Source organism: Mirounga leonina, unplaced genomic scaffold (assembly GCF_011800145.1).
Source record: "Mirounga leonina isolate KUSES-001 unplaced genomic scaffold, KU_Mleo_1.0 Mir_169, whole genome shotgun sequence".
NCBI lineage: Eukaryota > Metazoa > Chordata > Mammalia > Carnivora > Phocidae > Mirounga > Mirounga leonina.
Window position 1 is genome coordinate 16,137,925 of NW_023270431.1, and position 6,098 is coordinate 16,144,022.

General features: G+C 42.4%; 1 pseudogene; it reads right to left on the minus strand.

Annotated features, from left to right (window-relative positions):
* Positions 1 to 3,729: 3,729 nt before the first annotated feature.
* Positions 3,730 to 4,784, minus strand: LOC118017305 (annotated as a pseudogene).
* Between the last annotated feature and the right edge of the window lie 1,314 nt (positions 4,785 to 6,098).

Here is a 6,098-nt window from a genome sequence, read left to right on the forward strand (position 1 = left end):
CCTAAGGTTTTTTTTCAATAGAGATTGTGTTTTATTTATTATTAGATATGTAATGGAGCTTAGAAGAATGCTTGGCATGTGATAGATGTGCAATAAATATTCGTTGAATGTCTAACTGACTTGAATACAAAGATGCTTAAGACTGTTTTGAGGTTTATGTTGTGGGTGGCAGATAACTGGTCCTTTTTTTTTTTTTTTTAACTGTTCCTTAGCAGAGACAAAAAAAAAAAAACCTGTTAGATAAGAATCTGACCTTAAGCCATTCTTATCATCTTCACAGATAGACATATTCTAACTTCTTTGTGTATCAATTGCTTTGTTCTAACCTTGGCAGGGAAGTGATAAGGAATTTTGCTGTTAATAGCTTAAAATGGTAGTACTTTCTAGTTTCACTGCTATTTGATTTGTGCTTTGTTTACTGCCTGTGACATGAAAACTATGATTTAGTTGGTGCTGACTGTTGGTATGAGTTAGGCTGCACTCTGCACTGTGTGTTCAAATTTTATTTGCAGTGAACCAGGCAGGTAGCAGTAGCTTTTGGTCAATTCTAAGTGGAACAAGTGAAGTGACGTACCACACAGAGTTCTTGATGGGAATTTTGCAATTTTTAAGTGCTTGAGCACTGATAGCACAAAATAAAATTCTGAAGATTTGTGGCTTCATACCGTTATTTTTCCTAAACTGTGTTTTGCATGACCATTTTGCCATGTGAGGATGTCAATTCACACAATGAAATTTGACTTCTGTCTCTCAGACATTGTACCAGACAAAGTAATGACGCCAAGTGGCATCTATATGTAAAAGTTAATATCTAACATGGAGCGTTATGGGTTGAATTGTGGGCCCCCAAAATTCATATGTTGAAATCCCAACGCCCAGTATCTCAGAATGTTACCTTATTTGGAAATAGGATCTTTACAGAGGTAGGGAAGTTAAATGAGGTCATCTGGTGTTCTTACAGAAAGTGGAAATTTGGAGACAGACATGCTAAGAGAGAGAGAATGTAAAATGAAGACGAAGGCAGAGACGGGGGTGATGCTTCTATACCAAAGACTGATAATAAAACCACCAGAAGTTAGGTGAGAAGCAGGGAACAGATTTTTTCCTAACAGCCCCCCCGAAGGAATCAGCCCTACTGACTCTTTGATCTCAGACTTTGAGTCTCCAAAATTGTGAGATAATAAATTGCTGTTGTTCCAAGTTATCCAGTGTGTGGGATTTTGTTATAGCAGCCCTAGCAAACTAATACATAAAGAAACTTAATCATTTTTTATTGTTGAATTAAACTACTTTTTTTTTTCAGCTTCTAAGGATGCATTCCCATTTAGTGGATGGGAAGCTCATCTAGGGCTAAAACCATGTCTGTCTTGTTGAAAGTTTGTGAATGTTCAGTGTTTTTGACATGAGCATTGGCATGATGAAATTAGTATTTTGGAGGTTATGGAAAATGAGACTGCAGGTATTTGCAAAGTTTATTGAGGTTTATGGATAAAAGCATCAGATGAAGTATGCATTATAGATACTATAATCAGCCTGAAATATACTGAGAGTCAGCTAGGATTGTGCCCAGTGGGAAGCTAATTGCAGTGCCTTTCTGATTAGGGCATACTAAAAATACCTAAAATAACTGACTCCCTACTTGGTCAGTTGATTATATTCCACCGTCATTTTCCGTAAAATAGGTGAATCACATGGTATATAGTAAATATATAGAATGAGAATGGTGGCTTATGACTCTCATGTACTGTGTTGGGATCTTCATGGAAAGAAAACACAGTTTAAAATCATCTCAGCATTATGTCTTTAACATCAGTGTGGTAGGCAGAATAATGGTCCTACAAATATGTCCATGCCCTAATCCCCAAAACATGTGAATATGTTACTTTACATGGCAAAAAGGACTTTGCAGATGTGATTAAAACTATGAGCCTTGAGGAGTGTATGGCTGGCTCCATCTGTGGAGCATGTGACTCTGGATCTTGGTGTTGTGAGTCCAAGCCCCATGTTGGGTGTAGCAATTACTTGAAAATACAATCTTAAAAAAAAAAAAAAAAGTATGAACCTTGAGATGTGAAGATAACCTCATATTATTCAAGTGAGTCCAATCCAATCACATGGGTCCTTATTATGGGACTGAGTTCAGAGTCAGAGGGAGATGTGACAAAGGAAGGATCAGACAGACACAATATCGCTGGTTGCTTGCTTTGAAGATGGAGGGAGGTGCCATGAGCCAAGAAATGAGGGCACCCTCTAGTAGCTAAAAGAGTCTCTCTGCTGGAGACTTCAGTAAGGAATATAGCTCTGCCAACAACATTTTAGCCCTGTGAGATCTGGATTACACCTCTAACCTGTAGAAATGTAAAATGGTAAGTTTGTGTTGGTTTAAGCTTTTAAATTTGTGGTGATTTGTTACAACAGCAATAGGAAATTAATGCAATCATAAATTGCCAACAAGTATTTTTTGATCTTGTAATTGTGCAAGGTGCTTTAAAATTATATGTAACAGATGATAAACAATAATAACTATAACAGTTTATTGTGAAACTGAATGAGATATGAGAGTCAATATTTTTAAAACCCTTTCATACCCATAGCAATCTTTTTTTTTCCACTTTGACAAGGGTTTTTATTTATTTTACATTTTGTCATATCATAGTTTCATGACATTGCCACCAGAATACACAAAATTAGGTTCTTCGCTTTATACAGAGAGGAAAATAATGAACTCCATTAAAAGTCCACCTTGACCAAAGAGACAACCTCTGATGGAAAACCACATGCAGGAGAACCCAATTTATCTATATTTATAGATATATTATCTGAAAGAACACAGAAAAAAAAATCCAAGGTTTGCAGCACTATCTATAGTAAGGATTAATTCTACCAGCTTTTCAAACAGTCACATTTGATATTCAAAGGAAGCATGCCAGTGAATACAACTGGGGACAGACTAATATCCCACCAGGCTCCAGAACAGTCTAGTAATGACCTAAAATTCTAGAAGGGGCTGATATGTGCAAAGGAAATGTGGATGCAGGGGGTCCTCTCAGTCTCAGAGTACCCCCCCCACACAGCTGCCCCCTCCACAGCCCTGCAGTTTTCATTGCTTTGTCCCCTTCTTCACTTGTTTTAGGGTTTGTGGCAATTGATTTAAGCTCCAACACAAATGGCTCTGGTTTCTGGGCCAGGAGATTCTCCCTGATAGTGTGGGTGGGCAAGAAGTATATGGCACAGTCATGGGCTTCAGGTGAAAGGAGGGGACCTGGGTACGTGGAAAGCCTTTCTCCTCAGCCTGGCCCGTGTTCACTTCAGGAACCTTCACTTCCCACCCCAGGACCAGCAAGCCCCAGCCCAAGCCACTCCAATAGTCCTGAGATGGTGATGTGGGCCTGCAGATGTCTCACTACCTTGGATCATATCTCTCCAAATAAACTCTCTTCTTTCTTAGTGATGCCCACATAAAATGTTGGCATAGCTTGACCAAAACTCTACCTAGCAACACCATGTTTCTGGTGGCCTTGGACACACTGCTGCTAATTGGGTTGTCATCCATGGAACCTGGGGGCAAAAATGGGGATCTACTGCGACCCTCAGCCACATACTGGCTCCCAAAGGCAGACACCATGAAGTTCTTAGGGGTGTGTTCAACCCTCATGGGCTATCCCGGCATTTAACCTCAGCCCCCAAGTCAGGTGCCCATGGAGATGGAGGATCAGGCAACTTTCTACCTCAGGGCCTTGGCTCAGACAGGGAAAATGAGCTGGCGGGAGGATTGCAGTATTTGGACAGGGGCAGGCGGGTGTCTTTGCTGGGCCATGGGCTCCAACAGGACAGCTCCATGGTGTGACTGATCTGGCCCAGCACCTCATTGCTCTCTGAGTGGGTACAGGCTTGTGGGTGGCTGCCTTCCACTGAGCTGGTACCAGTGAGAAATGCGGACAAGGCTGGCCCTGCTGGTCAAGGGCATGTAGCCCATTCCTTGCAGGAAGTATTTGAAGGCCTCAGTCAGCTTGCCTGGCTGTGTGACCTGGGGGATCCCCCTGGAATCTGCCACCTTTAGAAAGGTCGTGGTGGTTGGATCCAGTTTGAAGTTGCACTCCACCACCCGTCCTTGGCAGGCACCTTATCCTCAACCACCAGTATCACCAGACAGAATGTCTTGATGTTGGGCACTGCTCCAGGCAGGTTAATGTCCAGGTCTCTGCAGCTGTTGTACATGTTCCAGAAGAGCTGCGGGTTGGCATGGCTCACTATGTTCCAATCTGCTGCCAGTAGCTCCGAACCAGCTCCGTGTTGTTCACCAGCCCCTCCTGGCAGAAGAAGGGGGATAGCACGGTGTTAGCTAAAGTGCTGGTCACACCAGAGAGCTTGGTGGCCACACAGTCAATCTGGACTTTGCTGTTGGGATCGGGGTTCATCAGCACCAGCCCCTCCACCATGTTGGGGAAGATGACTACAAACTTGGCCAGCACATAGGCTTTGGATCCCATTCTGTACTCAGTCACATACTTGAACCGAAAATGCTCTACCCCATGGGGGAGCATGGCAGCCAGCTACTCCATGGAGGGGAGCTGATTCCCCTGGGGAAACCATGAGCCCCCACCTGCTGACCAGGGGCATCCACGTGGCACACCACGAAGTGCTTGGCGATCTCCTGCATGCCCTCAAAGTTGAAGAAGGCGTTGGAGCACAGCTTGTGATTGAGGCCCACGTCATGGAAGGTGAGGATGGTAGGCGGGGTTTCCCTTGGGGGAGACCCAGATCACCATGTGTAGAAGGTGGTAAAGCTTCCTGATATCATGTTCCCCATCCCAGCACTCCACCAGAAGGTACTCCGCCCCTAGCAGGAAGGACAAACAAAGGCGTGAGTCACCAGGGTCCAGAAGGAGGGGGCAGCACCAGGGGGAGGCGATGGCGCTGTGTCCATAGCAGTCTTTTAAGCAAGAAGATAGAAGCAATTTTTCCAAGACCACAGAATACTAGTCTAGTTTTGTCTAACTTCGTACCTGAGTTCTCTTAACTCCTCTATTCTGCTGCCTCTCAGAACTGCTGATACTGAAGAGCTAACACCCTACGTGGGTCACTAACTGGTGTCACATGTTTATTTTTAATAAAAATCATATTCCAAAGATAACTGGGAAGTCTCCAGAGTAAATAAGTAATATTTCATGCATTATTTTTATTATATGTAAGTGTAACTACATTTGTGATTATCTTAATTAAAATGAGAACTAAAACTTATACAATATCTTTGGAGTATGTCTGACTATTTGGGGAGGCAGAGTGAAAGGGGGTTTTGAAGCATATAGTTTTTGTAAATGATTTTGTTTTTAATTTGATGCATCCTTTTGGACAAAGTAAGAAATGGTCCCTAAGCTATCTACCCATGGAGCAGAAAACTCTTTCTTAGGCACCTCTTACTTCATGGAGTTTAACCACAATGTTTTCTTGGACCTTTCTTTGGAAAGGTCATGCATATGTCAGCTGGGGGCCTCCTCTGCATCTCAAGGATAAAAGTTACCTTATGTCTCTTAATAGCATGATTTACAAAAATCCAAAATTCTTCCTAAGATTGATGCAAGTTCCCAGAGGACTTACATATTCAGTCTTCCCTGCCTCTTGGGCTTCTGATTCTGTGTCTGCTGAACCATATTGATCAACACTGGCCTCTTAAAATTTTACAACGTGAACACTGTATTTTTCTAAAGACTTCAGTGGTAGAAAACAGTGGGGTTTGTATCACAAACAACTTCAAAGGGAACTGTAGGTATCCTTATTCTTGAAACTCTCTTTCACATTCCCTCCATTGTTGACTTCCAAAGAATATTTTTCATTGGGATAAAATAGACATTGCACAGAAGTTACCATTTTAACCATTTTGACACGAAGTACATTCATAATCCTGTGCAACTATCACCCCCATCCATCGCCCAGAACTTTTCATTTTCTCAAACTGAAACTTTGTACCCATTAAGCAGTAGAAGTGACTTCCCATTTTCCTCTTCCTCCCGTCCCGGCAACCACTATTCCACTTTATGGATCTGACTATTCTAGGTTCCTCAGATAAGAGGAGTTCTGCAGTATTTGTCCTTTGGTAT